The following is a 15,715-nucleotide window of genomic DNA, read 5'->3' as shown; positions in this document are numbered from 1 at the left end:
ATTTCTGAAGCACCATTGTTCAGAAAGTGTTTCTGTAGGCAAAAACACAGCAGCTCTTGTCAGGTTTTGTGTGCTTAAATATAATAAATCCATTCTCCAAAGTTGATCTATCTTGCCAAGAAAGTTCAGTCCATCACTCATCAATTTCACTATCTCAGAGTTGCTTGTATTCACGCCTCTTCCAGCCAGCTTTTTCCATCAAAACTGCCATAATCAGACTAGGCTCTCTTTCCTTCACATCTGACAGCATCAAATCAAATTCCAGTCCATTAGACTCCAAATTGGTAGTCCAAGATTGGCTAATGGTCATGATTCTTCATCAGCTAATTACATTTGGAAAAGAGAAGAGTAAGAAAGCAAGAAGGTTTAACCCAGCGTGTATCAATCTTAGCAACATTAAAATATCAGATCCAATAATTCCCCAGCCAGTTTGCGTTGTTGATGCATCCTGCATAATCTGGGCAGTAAAACGGAAGCAATAGGAGCAGCAAATATTAGGCTGATTTAGGTGAATATAATTGGAACATGGCAGTAGTGATAGGCCTAATTATTTATAATGAGTATGTTATAGCTATAGATTTTTTTCAGCAGATGGCAGCACCTGACTGCCTGCTTGGAATCAGAAGCAAAGCAGTCAGATCAGGTTATAATTTGATGAGGAAAAATAGGCTCAAACTACACAGAGAAATTCAAAAACATCCCAGAAGAAGGCAGTGGGGAACCACTTATGCATGATTGCCCCCCAAAAATCACAGATGTCCCTGTGAAGGCATTGAGAGTTAAGAAAGGAGATTTTACCCTTACCACTATAGTTATAATTTCTTTTTCTTGTGAATAATGCTTCTAGCCTTATTCTAAAAGGCACAATCAAAAATGATGTATATCTATGAAGTCATGTGTATGAAATGCCAAAAAAATAAGCAGGTATTACTTTATCACAAGTATCTTCTGATTAAATACAAATAGCATTAGAGTGGAACATTGCAATTAAGAAATTCTCAATATTCTGTTGGTTAGGCCATTTTGACTTTTTAAAGAAAAACTTTTTGAAGAAAGTTGGGTGGAGGTACATCTCCATTTTTTTAGTCATTAATATAAGAACCTTGCACACTAATATTCTTTTTTAACTCCTAAATGAACAGAGTTATTGGTTGTGTCACTTTTCTCTCTATATATATATTTATTTTATCCTCTACATACTTGGATACCTGATGAGGCAAAACCTGTTCTCATTTTTCATGAGAACTGACTTGAGCAATGTTCAGCTTAACCAAACTTTGTTGTTACAATACTAACAAAGCAACAGTTTTTTCCTGGTACTGTGCAAAAAGCAGTATTACATAGAAAGGGTAAATTACTATCATTGTGCAATAGTTATAACATGGCAAAGTACATGAAGGTATAATTTATCTGCTCCTGAGAAAAATGGGGGAAAGTGTGAAATGTAAATAAGTGAGATAGAAGTACATTTTGAAATGAAAGCTAAAAAGCATGAGCTGTTTGAGAAAGAAAATCATAAGCAAATAAAGTCAACCTGACATGATCCTATGGTCTGTAGCATTACTAATTTGTGTTTTTTGTTCTTTAAAAAAACTTCTGAAATTTGGGTTTTCAGAATATTGCCATTTAAATAGTTCTCCACTGAACTATCGGATCCATATTTGAATAAACTAGATATGTCCAACCCTCATTATTAGCAGTGCAGAGCAGTGCTGCATGAAGTCCTGCATTGCTAGTAAAGCAGCCCCACAAGATCCGAAATTTTTAACTTTATTATGTGCATTTATAGACATTAAATATGTTATATATATTTTATATGCAGTCCAAGGCAATTCCTTTCCACTCACTCTCTAGTCCAGGGGTGTCAAACTCACATTGTCATGGGGGCGTCACGTGATGTATTGGGACTTTTTTCCCCTTCGCTAAACCGCGGGCCGCCAGTTTAACAGCCCTGCTCTAGGCCCTGGCAAGCCTAAAGATTGCATATGCCTGGTATATATTAGGGCATTAATAGCCAAGAAGTCAGACACAGAGCCTTTGAAAATTAAGAGAAATGAACCTTTATCATAATTACTGTACTTCTTAGAGTAAAATTAATTTAGGATTTTATTATTTGACATATTCAGTTTGAGGACTCCATAGGCCTGAAGGAGTTTAGAGAGTTGATGCAATTATCTTCCTTTCCCCAGAAGATTTTCTTTTGTCTCCAAAAGCTGGACTTTTTTATTAGCATCAGATAACAAATGCAGAGTTGAGATATGTCTCTTATCTGCATAACTTGGAAATTATTTTCAGGAACAATCAACTGTTGTCTTTTTTTTTACTCAATGCTAGTAAAAAAATCTGGATTACAAAAGTCTGGATGACTAGTAGATGGCAGCAAAGAGGTATAGAAAATAATAACTCTTTGTTAGAACCAATAGCTCTAATGGAGATGTATGCAGGAATTGGCCTATATCTGTGATGGCGAGCCTATGGCACAGATATGGCAGAGCCATATCTGTGGGCACGCGAGCGTTGCCCTAGCTCAGCGTGCATGTGTGCACTGGCCAGCTGATTTTCAGGCCCTCCGGGCCCACCGGAAGTCAGGAAATGGGCCATTTCTGGCCTCTGGAAGGCCACGGGGGTGGGGGTGGGAGAGGCTGTTTTCACCCTCCCCAGGCTCCAAGAAAGCCTCTGGAGCCTGGGGAGGGTGAAAAAACAGGCCCTCCGTGCCGACCGATAACCTTTTTGCCATCGCGTGCCAAAAGCGGGGGGAGCGCAGGGGGTCACCTCCGCATGCATCGGGGTGTGGGGGGCATTGAATTATGGGTGTGGGCACGCATGCGCGTAACCCCCCTGTGCTCCCCCCGCTTGTGACATATGACGGCAAAAAGGTTAGCCATCACTGGCCTATATGATATGCAGATTTTGCATATTCCTACATAACAAAAATATTGAAATACTCAAAGCAGTTTGTATGACAGTTCATAAAACATATTCTTTTCTTGTTGGATATAGAAACAAAATTGCTGTAAAACAGGTCAAACTGGTTTTCCGTATACAGGAACAAAATATAAGAGAAAATATTCTACATATACAATCTCTCAAATTAAATCCCTGGTATTTTTATTTTGCTTTTGTTTTTATTTTATATTCTATTAGCAATATTGCCGTGGTAAATATGATTGGGCCATATAAAGCAATAATCTAATTTTGTATAAAGAAGTTTCTTACATCAGAATCAAATTAATCCTGTCTGGGATACAGAGTATTAATTCTGTTAACTTCGAAGAGAGAAATACGATGATTACCAAAAAGAATTTTATTGGAAGTGTAGGAGAACAGGTGCTTTCTTCCTCAAGTCTTAGGTACAGAATTGGGTGGCCTTACATACAGCTGAACTCTTTTCTATACTACCGCACACTTTCACAAAACAGGTTACTTTCATTGAGTTATACAAGGAGGATATTTATTCATTCGTTCATTCAATTTCTACAGCAACCTATCTCAAACAAGCTCTGTGCATGAATGTGTTTTACTGTAAGTGATATGTGCTAAATTCAATAAGTAAATGTATTAGGTTGATTGAAAAGGAATCTGATTCTCTCTATTATAGCAATACTTTCAAAATATAAGTAACTTTATTATTCCTTTCTGCCATTATTTTAAATTTGTTGGATTCAAGAAAATTGATTGGTTTTTGAGTAAATTAATCCACCAAAATTTGAAGCTCAGAAGCTTGCTAGAGGTAGACCAGCAATTGGAAAAAGGACATTAGAAATCTCTAGACTTCCTACCTAGTAATGACATTTCTATATATTTTTTTTAAAAAAGGTTGCTGGAATTACAGAGAATGTGAATAAAGAATGTCCTCCAATATTTCACTGTGTGTTATATTTCTTGTGAAGCTCCAGGAGCATCAGAATCATTGAAAGAGAGAGGGCCAAATTAGCTAAACCACATTGATTTTGCATTATTATTTTTTTATTTTGCAAGTCTGGCCATAGTCTGTGCTATTGGTTTCAAGTTTTTTCCTTTCCTCCCTCCCTTCAACCAAGCTGGAACTTTGCACAAGGTCAGAAAAGTTCATAGCCTTCACTGTACTCACGGACACATGGGCACAAATAACGTGGATGTCAAGATATTATCAGATGAACTGATTAGAGGTAATAGAAGTTCACATGCAGCTCTTCATAACATAACATGACACTTTTCCTGATTTTTTAGCTATAAACTGTCCACTATAGTAGTTGGACAACTATAATATGGTCCAACTGCATTAAATGTTCTTGCACAAACATTTATGGTCATAATTTTGATGGCAGGTTTTTTTGCAATCTGTTGTGCCCTTCGGCTCTACTTGGAAACAACTCCAGTTCCTTACTAATATTAAATAAGGGATACATTGTGTTCTTCCATGATGTGGAGTCATCTAAAGATATTCTTGGGTTTGTACAGATTAGATAGTTCTTATAATTGTTGCATATACATCAAAGATAAGTGTGAGTGAGGGCACAAAGTGAAGCTATGCTAGCAGTTTTTATGTGCTTTTGAGATGGGAATATAATAAAGGATACATTGCTTCTTTATACAGAAGTACTTATTTCCAACTCATTACATAAAATGGGAGAAATGTATATATCTGCCCATATTGCGATATTTTATTTATTTATTTATTTATTTATTAGATTTCTATACCGCCCTACTCCCGAAGGACTCAGGGCGGTGCACAGCCAAACAATAAAAACACATACAATACAAAATTTAAAAAATAGAATAAAATCAAATTAAATAATTTTGGCCCCGACAAATTTAAAACCCCACACTTTTAAAACCAATTTAAAATTGAATATATAAATACTAAAAGATATTTAAAATTTTAAAAATCTTTTATAAAAGAGGGGGAAAATTAGGCCAGGCCGGCCTGGTGAAATAGTAAGGTCTTTAAGGCGCGGCGGAAGGTGCGCAGATCCGGGATCCTCCGTATCTCTGGGGGGAGCTCGTTCCAGATAGTAGGTGCCCCCACAGAGAAGGCTCTCCCCCTGGGGGCCGCCAGTCGGCATTGTTTGGCTGACGGCACCCGGAGGGGCCCCTCTCTATGGGAGCGTACCGGCCAGTGGGAGGCTATTGGTGGTAGTAGGCGGTCCCGCAAGTACCCGGGTCCTAAGCCATGGAGCGCTTTAAAGGTGGTAACCAAAACCTTGAAGCGCACCCGGAAGACCACCGGGAGCCAGTGCAGCTCGCGCAGGAGAGGTGTTACATGGGAATGCCATGTCGCTCCCATTACCACCCGCGCGGCCGCACTCTGCGCCAGTTGGAGCCTCCGGGTGCTCCTCAAGGGGAGCCTCATGTAGAGAGCGTTGCAATAGTCCAGGCGGGAGGTGACAAGGGCATGAGTGACCGTGCGTAAAGAGTCCCAATCCAGAAAGGGACGCAACTGGCGAATCAGGCGAACCTGATGAAAAATCCTCCCGGTCATGGCCGTCAAGTGCTCTTCTAAAGACAGCCATGAATCCAGGAGGACGCCCAAGTTGCGAGCCCTCTCTGTGGGGCCCAATGATTCGCCCCCAATAGTCAGTGATGGCGTCAACTGACTATATCGGGACGTCAGAAACCACAGCCACTCAGTCTTGGATGGGTTGAGCCTGAGCCTGTTCCTCCCCATCCAGATCCGTACGGCCTCCAGGCACCGGGACATCACTTCAAGGGCATCGTTGGGGTGATCCGGGGTGGAGATGTACAGCTGGGTGTCGTCAGCGTACTGACGACACCCAGCTGTACATCTCCACCCCGAAACCACGGATGATCTCGCCCAGCGGCTTCACATAAATGTTGAACAGGAGAGGCGAGAGGACCGACCCTTGCGGCACCCCACATATGAGGGCCCTCGATCTCTGTCCCCCTGTCAACACAGACTGCGACCGGTCAGAGAGAAAGGAGGAGAACCACCGCAACACAGTGCCTCCCACCCCCAACTCTTCCAACCGGTGCAGCATGATACCATGGTCGATGGTATCAAAAGCCGCTGAGAGATCTAACAGGAGCAGGACAGAGGAGCACCCCCTGTCCCGAGCCCTCCAGAGATCATCAACCAACGCGACCAATGCCGTTTCCGTGCTGTACCCAGGCCTGAAGCCCGACTGGAACGGATCCAGATACGTCGTTTCATCCAGGTGCTGGGGGAGCTGTTGCGCGACCACACTCTCAACAACCTTCGCAACAAAGCGAAGATTGGAGACCGGACGATAATTTACCAACATTGCCGGGTCCAGGGAAGGCTTCTTGAGGAGAGGCCTCACCACCGCCTCTTTCAAGGCAGCGGGAAAGTCACCCTCACTCAGCGAAGCGTTTATAATCCCCTGGAGCCAGCCTCGTGTCACTTCCCAGGAAGCCAGTACTAACCAGGAAGGACACGGGTCCAATAAACAAGTGGTCGCGTTCAGTCTACCCAGAATCCTGTCCACGTCCTCAGGGGTCACAGGATCAAACTCATCCCAGATAACATTCTCAAGACCTGCCCCTGTCTCTCCCCCTGAGACTACCCAGTCGGAGTCCAAATCTTCCCGAATCTGAGTGATTTTGTCATACAGATACTGAACAAAATCCTCGGCTCTACCCTCCAAGGGGTCCTCCCGCGCTTCCTGGTGGAGCAGGGAGCGGGTCACCCTAAAGAGGGCGGCCGGGCGATTATCTGATGACGCAATAAGAGCAGCAAAATAACTACATTTCGCTGCTTTTATCGCCACTAAGTAATTCCTAATGTGGGATCTTACTAGTGTCCGGTCAGATTCAAGAAGACTGGCCCTCCAACTACTCTCTAGGCGTCTTTTCCGGCGCTTCAACTCCCTCAGCTCCTTGGTAAACCAAGGAGCCAATTGAGATCGGCGCCAGGTCAGAGGCCGCAAAGGCACGACCCGATCCAGAGCACCAGCAGCCGCCCTATCCCAGGCGGCCACCAGGTCTCCAGTCGAGGCGTGTGCCAGAACCTCAGGAAATGGCCCAAGCTCCGTCTGGAATCTGTCAGGTTCCATCAGGCGCCTGGAGCGGAACCATCTTACCGGCTCCGCCTCCCTGCGGCGGGGTGCAGCGGTTCGAAAGTCGAGACGAAGGAGAGAGTGATCTGACCATGACAAGGGTTCAGTAACTATATTCCCTATATCAAGATCCCTCAACCACTGTCCAGAGACAAAAACCAGATCCAGCGTGTTTCCCCCTGTGTGGGTAGGGCCATGAATTAACTGGGTCAGGTCCATAGCTGTCATGGAAGCCATGAACTCCCGAGCCATCTCTGACGTCTCACCCACGGACGGCAGGTTGAAATCCCCCATGACCATAAGCTTAGGGGTATCAACCGCCACCGCGGCGATGACGTTGAGTAGCTCGGGCAGGGCTGTTGCCACGTGGCAGGGAGCCAGGTACGTGATCAGCAAACTCATCTGATCCCCATGACCCCATTTCACAAAAAGGGATTCACAGCCGGCCGTCTGAGGAACAGTGGCCTCCCTCGGTCTCAGACCTTCTTTAATGATAACCGCTACCCCCCCGCCCCTCCCCTGTGACCCTGTGATATTTAAGTTTGAGTAGGTTTAAATTAAAATTTTCTTTATTATACTTGATGCTATCTTTAAATAATCCTGTGTGAACCAACCTGTTTTGATTGAAATTGGAGATCAGAAGGGTATGCAAGATTCAATTTCAGTTTGTAGTTAGAGATTCAGAGCCAACATGATTTGATTCAGTTAAAATAACTTTGCCCATAGGCTGTAATGAAAAACCACCAAAACTCTTGCATCTGCTTCAATTTTTGGCAGAATAAGAGGAACATAGCAAGGTTGGTATTGTAAACTGTTTCAATGAGGTTCAGTTTCCCAAATGTTAGTCCAGTTAAGTTTGAGGGCTATGTCAGAATAAAGTTTTGAAATATTCCCTTTGTACATTTAAATTGGACAGCAGACAAGAGAAACAGTCAGAACAACTATGAAAGAATCATCACAGCAGAAAACAATTGATTTTTCCTCATCTTCTTGGAAATGAACCCAAAATAATCCCATTTTCTACCTTTTCTCCTTTAGTTGCTTGAAAATAATTAGGTTAGATGAATTAGTTGTTCTCCAAGTGCACCTAGAAATGTAATTGTATAATGATAGCAGCCAGAATGACTACCTAAGTAACATTGGATAAGACCACAGTATATTTCCAAGTCAAGGGAAATGGGGAGGAAATTAAAGGAAACATATAATAGGAATAAGGACATTTGGAATAACTATGAACTTTTTAATGTAATCTTGTATACTACAGGGCCTCACTTGAAAGGCAAGGCTGTAAATGTGCCTGTTTTACTAATACCTCAATCCAAGTATTTTGCAGACACTTTGGCAGTTAGCTGCAACCCAACAATGAAAACTTTCGAAATCATCTATTTGACTCCTCCACCCACAGACATATGCTGTTCAATGATTCAGCTAAAGTAAAATACTGAACAACAATCTAAAGTAAAATACTGAACAAATTGGAGTGTATGTGTTTTAATGTTTTAATGTCTTCTTTTAACGTTTGTATGGGATATTGTTGCATTGTTTTATTCTCTGTTGTAAGCCGCCCAGAGTCCCTTGGGAGCGGGGCGGCATAGAAATGCAACAAAACAAACAAACAAACAAACAAACAATAATCTTGGATTAATTATATTAAATCTGAATTAGTTGTACTGTGTGTGTGTTTTTAATACTGTAAGTTTATAGATTTATTATTTAGTCTAGTTTACGAAATACATGGTATCTTACAAGATAGTGTCAGTGCAACATGTCTATATAAATAAAGGGACTTGTCTTCTGACTGCCTTTGAAGATAATTTCCAAACTGAAGTTGACTTAGAACAGCATAGCCATTAACTAGAACACCTAGAAATTAATATATTTCCCCTAACTGCCAGTTAGTTTACAGGCACACCAAAAGAATCCAGGTTTAGCCTAGGATTAGGTTTGAAAATCAGGATATATCCATAAAAAGCCACATGCAATAAAAAAACATAGATTGCCTGATTCTGGAACAAGAAATGAGCTAACAAATTGATCCTTTTCAATATGGCTCCTTAGGTGTGAATCTCTTTCCATCTTCTATTTAACTGACATTCAATCTGATGTAATGTGTTGGATATACCATTTTTTGTTTTTGTTTTTACTATAGCTTTCAAGGGTGTAACACTTTTAGGACTTTTAAATGGCTTTTAGAGTTCTACTGCTGTTGAGCATTGAGTATGTATTTTGTTTCACTATGGTCTGATATTACTTTATATTTCAACTTTATAGTAGTATTAGAACCTATTTATTGAAAGTTGTTTGTGGTATAATCATGTTATAGCAAACAATCATGTTTTTAATTTTTGGTGCATGTATCCTAGGCAAAGGATAACATTTTTTTAAAAATAATTAAATGTATTTAATATTTATGTATATACATTCAAATTTAATTAAGACTTTAACCACATACATGCCTGCAGACTATGACAATTAATGCTACACTTAGACTTTTGTGAAATACAGATATTATTTTGCTACACAGCACATATTCACAAGAGGAAAGAGACTTGCTTAATAGTTTATTTCTAAAATATTACTTTGACTGAAAGACAGAAAAGAACCCCTTAGAGGTAGATACTAGATAATGACACCAAAGTTCCAGAAAGATTTTTGTGCAAGAGGAAAATAAATGAAGCACATGGATTCTTTTAAACAAAATGCTTCAGGGCAGTTTGTGTGTCACTGATCACTGTCAGTGCAGGACTTCAGAAAAAGCAGCATGAATTGAAGCAAAGTGTAACAAACATCCCCGATCAAATGATTGGCTAGAGTGCCAATAACTTTATTAATTTAATTATCAGGTACATGATTTGGAACACAGGATCTTAAATAGGAGGAGTGGTTAATATGCGTTGTTGAGAAGATACTGCACCCTGTTCTTACACAACAATGTTTGGATTTTCAATTACAGCACTCACAAAATAGCTGTCATGGAAATATGCCAGTTAAAAAGCAAAGGATTAACCAGAATGCCTCTTGCCACTCCCTCTAGTCCATTCTTTGCCAGTATATTTACTATTCCACCCTATTTCTGTCCTTTTTCTTGATAGATGGTAGATATACTGCCAAACTGAGGGACCCTTGGGATGCAAGAACATTCTTGGAAATAAAAGTTTACACTAGGTTGTTCTTGCTTTGTTTTGCAATATGCCACAGAAACAAGGAATTACAGACATTTTGAAAGCTTAGTTGCATTGAGCCTGCGAGATCCATCATGTTCTGGCTTTTACTTTACCTTTCAAGTGATGCCCTCTCACTTGTCTGTCTTTGATAACCGCTATTTTCTCTCCTTCGTGTAATAACTTTGAAAATAGCATTCCAGTTTTATACTCAAGCAATGCAACATCTTGTGGTAAGCTGAAAGGACAATAATGGCAATTGCAATGTTCTCCAATCTCATATATCCTGGGTCCTCAATGAGGTTCTATTGGATTTGTTGTATATATTTTTATAAAAATTAAATGGAAAGCTAACATGGAGCTAATTTCTAGCCTCTTTGCGTACTCCAGAAAAATAGAAAATAAAATTAATAGGAGACTGGTGCTTGATATGTTTGGAAACATGCCATATTGCCCTTCCCCCTCACCCCCAGTTTGGAAGATGGAGCAACTTTATCAGGTTGTTTTTATTTTACACAAACAGGGCTCTTTTATTTCAGTTCCTGGATGTCCTCATCAGTAGTGGGTTTCAATTTCAGCTGCTACCGGTTTGCTCGTGGGCATTCATGCTTTCATGCACACACATGACACTTCTGTCATGCGCAGAGATGTCTGGGCAGGTGGACAGAGCCTCCTGCCTCAACTGCTACCGGTTCGCCCGATCCGAGGTGAGCCAGTAGCAACCCACCACTGGTCCTCATGTATGTATATAAGAGATAGAGATAGAGATAGAGATAGAGATAGAGATAGAGATAGAGATAGATCGATAGATCTGTCTGTCTGTCTGTCTGTCTGTCTGTCTGTCTGTCTGTCTGTCTGTCTGTCTAGAAGAAGATATCCAGGGACAGGGATTAAAGAGCCCTGTTTTTGGAAATACAAAATCTTTTACCCAATTTACATTCAAGCCAATTTACATTCAACCAAACTCTCGTCATGGCTGTTAACTGAACAAAATGATGCACCATAGGGCAACCATTTGTGAACCAAAGTACCTCAAATAGGCTAATTTACAGAATGTGTCCAAAATCTGGAACCCATGACTCCCAAGGGAATGAAATTGGGGTGAGGGAGAAATGTGGCTGCTTCAGTACCATTGGCTGCTGCTGGGCTGCTGTTTTGGTCACATAATCTTCATATTCAATATCCTGTAACAGTTTCCCAGCCACTGTGGCAATTTCTCACTTCCTCCCTCACCCAGCAACAGCCACAGGCCAGGCGGGCAGGGGGAAGATTTCTAATGTTTCCTGGCAGATTCCCACAAAAAAGCTCACTGAAGCTGATAGAAGCTCCTGCTCCCACTGCTTTTTTGCCCATTCTTGATCATTCTGTCTCTGTTTAGGTAAGGAAATATCGCTGAAATGATATCCCAATGGAGCATGGGTTGTCTAGTTTGTTCTACAAATAAAACTATCCACTATGATATAATAGGAATTCGCTACAATCGTGCCTTGTTTGGTGCTAAAGTTTATTATTTAAAAGACACAATGCATTATCTAATCAACTACTGCTCCAGATTTTGTGGCCATTTGAGGCTTAGTGGGTGGTAATGGGAGTATGGCCTTTTTGGTAGCCATACTCATGCAGATTATCTTGATATTGTTGATTCAATCTTAAAATATGTTAAGAGTGTTTTCTTTCTTCTGTTTCTTTACTTTTGGGGCTTGGCAATGCTTGGTCTTTAAAAGGTTTCTATATTTTTTCAGTTATTTTCTATATTTGGGGATTAGAATATTAACTACTTCAATTAATTGTACAAGGAAAGATTCAAGGGAAACATATTGCTGGCAGGTAATACATATCCTGATTGAAAAAGTGACATACATGGTATAATAAAAAATACAGAATCTTTGTTTATACGATATCTTCAGAAGAGCACTGATAGTAGCCATCTTCCCCTAAGAGATAGCACTAAAATGTGTAAGCCACCTTGATTGTTTTTTAAAATAAAAGATATTTGATTTAATATAAAGTATTTGATTACTAAATTATTTCATATTTCCAAATATAAAATAGCTTATAACCTACTTTATCCTGTTGGTCTTATTTTCTTCCTGCAGTAAGATTTGCATAATTATAAGAAGTAAAGTACCGTATTTTTCAGAGTACAAGACACACTTTTTTCCCTCCTAAAAGAGACTGAAAATTTGGATGTGTCTTATACTCCGAATGTAGCTTTTTCGAAGCTTTTTTTCAGCCCTAAGGAGGCACTATCTCATGCTTTGCCTGCTCCCTCTGACTCTCAGCAGTGAAGTTTTTTTCAGCTCTAAAGAGGCGCTAGTGAGTGAAGCGATCTTCCGAGCTTTGCCTGCTTTTCTCATTGCTTCTCTCTCCAAAGATTAGTTGTGCTTTAGAAGCTCTCTTTTTTTTTTTTTAATTTTTATTATTAAAGAATTACGGTACAATTGCACTATTTCCGGTTACATGGTGTTAATATATATCTACAGTTATACCTTTGCATTAATTACATTGTCATTTACATTCATTGTCTCTATTCAAAAATATTATCCGTAGGATTTCTTACTGTTATAATTTGATACCAGAATTACCTCTCTTTTTCATAAAATTACATCCTTACTCCCTTTTATATCCTCCTACGGTAATATACCTCCTATCCATATACCCATTTAACTAATCACCCTTCCAGACTCCTTTATCTCTCTCAAATTCACTTCAAGCAGGGGATAAAAACCAGCAAACTAATGTGCTGAAGCTGACCAGACTAAGAACGCTAGTCAGATGAATACCTTATAGGCAAATTTTTTTTCCCTATTTTCCTCCCCAAAAACTAAGCTGCATCTTATACTCTGAAAAATATGGCAAATCATGCCTTCATACACATTGCAAAAGTCCAGATCCAGATTCAACTTCTTTAAAAAAAAAAAAAATGTTCACCTTATCACAAATAAGGAATTAAAAATTAATCTAGTATATTCTAGAACTTCATTTCGAAATGCAGGGTTTTATTTTTCCATTATATCAAATGATCAAAGTGAAATGTACTTTGTCTTCCTGCAATGTCCCAAGACTGACTTTCCCAAGCCTTTCCTCCAGACCTTTGTTTCTTTTTTAAATTGCTTTCAATCACTTCAGTATTCTCTGAAAAATTTCACTGTAAGTTTGTGGACACAGATGTGCCCTCTGCTCCCAGTTCAATGCCATTTCTCAGCTAGGATGAGGAAAAGAAAAATAAGCATCTTTAGAATACAACAATGGCATTTCTGCTTATCCCTCTGCCTTAATCCCCTGAGGAATGACTACAGAGTAATAGACGAAAGTGAAGCCTTGAGCTTTGGTAAAAGGAAGACAGTAAACTGCTTGTCGGGACTATTGGTATGTGTTGTTTGCTAACATCTTTCTTCAACAAAGGGGAGCAAGGAAAAAGATGATTGAGGATATGGGAAAAAGAACATGGCAAAAAAGAATATGCTTAACATTTTGGAACTGTTTTGTTTATAACGTATTTCCAATCGTTCTTTATCCTCCTCTCTCCCTTTTTTGTATTTATGCTTATCAATTTTGAGCTTATGCTTCAATGCTGTTTTGTTGATTACCCATATTTTTTGCACTATAAGGTGCTCTGGACCATAAGACACACCTAGCTTTTGGGGAGGAAAACAAGAAAAAAAAATCTGCCTCTGCCTCCCAGCAATTTGCCTCCTTGCAGCAAAGAGCAAATAGCCTGGTCAGCTTCAGCAGAGTCTGATTTAGCACGAACAGCTGATTGGCAGTTGGATCGATGTCCCAGAATACTATCGATCAGCTGTTCCAGGCTGTGGGAATCACCACTGCCCATCGCCGCCATCGCCACCCATCAGCGCCGCTTATCACAGCCTCGGCGGGACCCATTTGTGGCTTCTGCACACCCCATTTTCGGCCTCCGCATGTCCCATTTTTGGCCGATTCCAGGCGGCAGGGATCCCTCCCATTGCCAATCATTGCCGCCACTGTTCAGCAGCGATAGGCATCAACTTCAATCCCCGTCGCCTAGAACAGGCCCAAAACGGGCCACGCGGAGGCCAAAAATGGGGTGCACAGAGGCCAAAAATGGGGCATGCAGAGATGGCAATAGGTGGCGATGGCGATGGGCAGTGACAGCAGCAATGGGCGGCCGTGATCCCCACAGCATGGGACAGCTGATTGGCGGTATTCCAGGAGGCTGATCCAAACGCCAATCAGCTGCTTGTGCTAAATCAGGCTGTGCTGAAGCTGACCAGGCTGTTTGATGCAAGGAGGCAAATTGCTGGGAGGCAGAGGCCAAAGGGTGACGGCCAGCGGGTGGGCAGGGCTTCGCCAACATTCGCTCTATAAAATGCACAGATATTTCCACCCAATTTGGGGGGAGGGGGGAATGTGTCTTATTGACAGAAAAATACGGTACTTTAGCATAATAAGATAATAATTACAAATAAACAATGTATTTCAAATTTTTAATCTCTACATGATGCCAACGGCTTCACAGGTTACCAACATTGATGATGGAAACCAACATTTTAAAGTAAAAATATATTTCAATTTATAAACAATAGATAGATTTCTCTATCCATCTTTTATTGGGCTTGTTAAGGAAACATAATAGAGCAACTAGCTTTAAAAATCACTCTACTTCCAAGTAATTATGCAACAAACAAGTTAAATCCATTTTCTTTTTTCTACTTTTTTCTACTAGATACTACAATGAACAAAATCACTTGCCCCTGATCAATGAGACCTATAACAAAATACTTCATAAGGAAATCAGCTTTTTATACTTCCAGTCATCCATGCCCTTCTTCAGGAAACTTAGTTTCATTTCATGCCCAGCGTAGTTTTCTGTCCCCTCTCTAACAATCAGCCAGTATTCATGGCCTCCATGCATACACAGCATCATTAAACTTTGATTGCAGTTTTTTTCAATGAAAAGCTTTTGTTTTCCTACCAAAGGATCTTTGTAGTTTCATAACCTTGGGATTCCTGTAATCTTGTTGATATTTCCCTCCCTCTGTATAGATTGTGCATTTTTGGATGGAGAAGCAGCATTTGCACCTGAACACAAAGAAAGAAAAAGCAAAATGGTTAATTCAGCTTCCCACATTTAGTGTCCTCCAGATGTTTAGGATTAACTGTCAATGTTTTTCAGCCCAAATTCACACTTCCTGGGTGTTAGGGGCATTATAGTATTATGCACCTGAATGGCATTAGAACCTGGATTAATTACTCTGGTTTTCATGCCTCATGTTGTAAACGATCATCACTATGTTATATAAGTAAACATTATACCTGTTATCTAATACAAGCAAGTCACAAAATTCATTATTCCCAAGCAGCTACTTTCATGTTGGTAATTATGACATATCACAGTAGAATCCAGTAATTAAAATATGTCCTCAGTTTACTTCTTCATACTCCTATAGAAGTTTGACCTAAAAAGAAGAAATGCATTTTATATTGCCAATGAATTACCCTGGATTCAAAGTAAGAATCCTTATCCCTCAGGCTTTATATTATCCATCTGCTGCTGCC

The 15,715-nt window shown here is 40.3% G+C and overlaps 1 protein-coding gene across 1 annotated transcript in view; it reads right to left on the bottom strand.

Annotated features, from left to right (window-relative positions):
• POC1A (POC1 centriolar protein A) overlaps positions 1-15,380 on the bottom strand; it is a 39,679-nt gene extending 24,299 nt beyond the window's left edge. The window contains exon 1 of the mRNA XM_087887735.1: positions 15,132-15,380. The gene's annotated coding sequence lies outside the window, so the exon portion shown is untranslated. The remainder of the gene's footprint in view (positions 1-15,131) is intronic.
• Positions 15,381-15,715: the final 335 nt, after the last annotated feature.

Source organism: Pantherophis guttatus, chromosome 2 (genome assembly GCF_059756535.1).
Source record: "Pantherophis guttatus breed Tessera chromosome 2, ASM5975653v1, whole genome shotgun sequence".
NCBI lineage: Eukaryota > Metazoa > Chordata > Lepidosauria > Squamata > Colubridae > Pantherophis > Pantherophis guttatus.
The sequence above is the reverse complement of the archived record's forward strand: the minus strand, read 5'-3'. Positions and strand labels throughout refer to the sequence as shown.